Genomic DNA, 804 nt, shown 5'->3' with positions numbered 1-804 from the left:
GAGATCTTTACTTGTTTGACTAGAAAATACCCACATTTCCTGGACTGGACAGGGGATGAGCAAAATTTCCCCCAAAACCAAATTTAAAAAATCCTTCAGAATTGCTAGGGATACATATGGAGACTATCAGCCATAAAGCTAAGCTGTATTTCTGGTTTCAGGGTGTGTTATATTATTTAACATATTGAGTTGTATAAAATCATTTTTCACTTTATGTAGTTTTTAGTGCTGGCCACTTATTACTTTCACAGTGAAGTATATTTTTGTTTCTATTTTTGAGAACAACTTCATAGGCTAGAATGGCTTTGAAAAGGTTATTAATTCTAACAGATTACAAGGAAACAGTTCAGAACTAAAAATTGTAGCCCAAGTGATTAAGGAAGAACCAAAAGTTTTATTTTCAAGGCTAAAGATCAAAATATTTAAGACCTCTTCAGTATTTTTTCTCAATGAGTACCATAGGGTCCTTGCCACAGGCACTCTATGGTGATGTGCGGATCCTAGGATTACTTAATAGATTGATTTTTTAAATGTATTTGTGGAAAGTAATTTGAAAATAAGTATACCAAAAAAATTATATCATATGTAAAGATACACACACACTCAGGAAAGATGAAGAAAGGAATTAGGGATGGTGATCACTCAGAAGGGAAAAGTGAAAAAGAGATGGGAAAAAAAAAGAAAAAGGGTCAAGGTAAACTATGATCACACTATTCTCTTTTTAAGATTTTTCTTGGGACATTTTTATTTGCGAATGCTATAATTAAGCATAAATACCAACAGCAATAGTTTAGCCATCTTTTC

This window comes from Canis lupus, chromosome 29, assembly GCF_003254725.2.
Source record: "Canis lupus dingo isolate Sandy chromosome 29, ASM325472v2, whole genome shotgun sequence".
Lineage (NCBI taxonomy): Eukaryota > Metazoa > Chordata > Mammalia > Carnivora > Canidae > Canis > Canis lupus.
The sequence above is the reverse complement of the archived record's forward strand: the minus strand, read 5'-3'. Positions refer to the sequence as shown.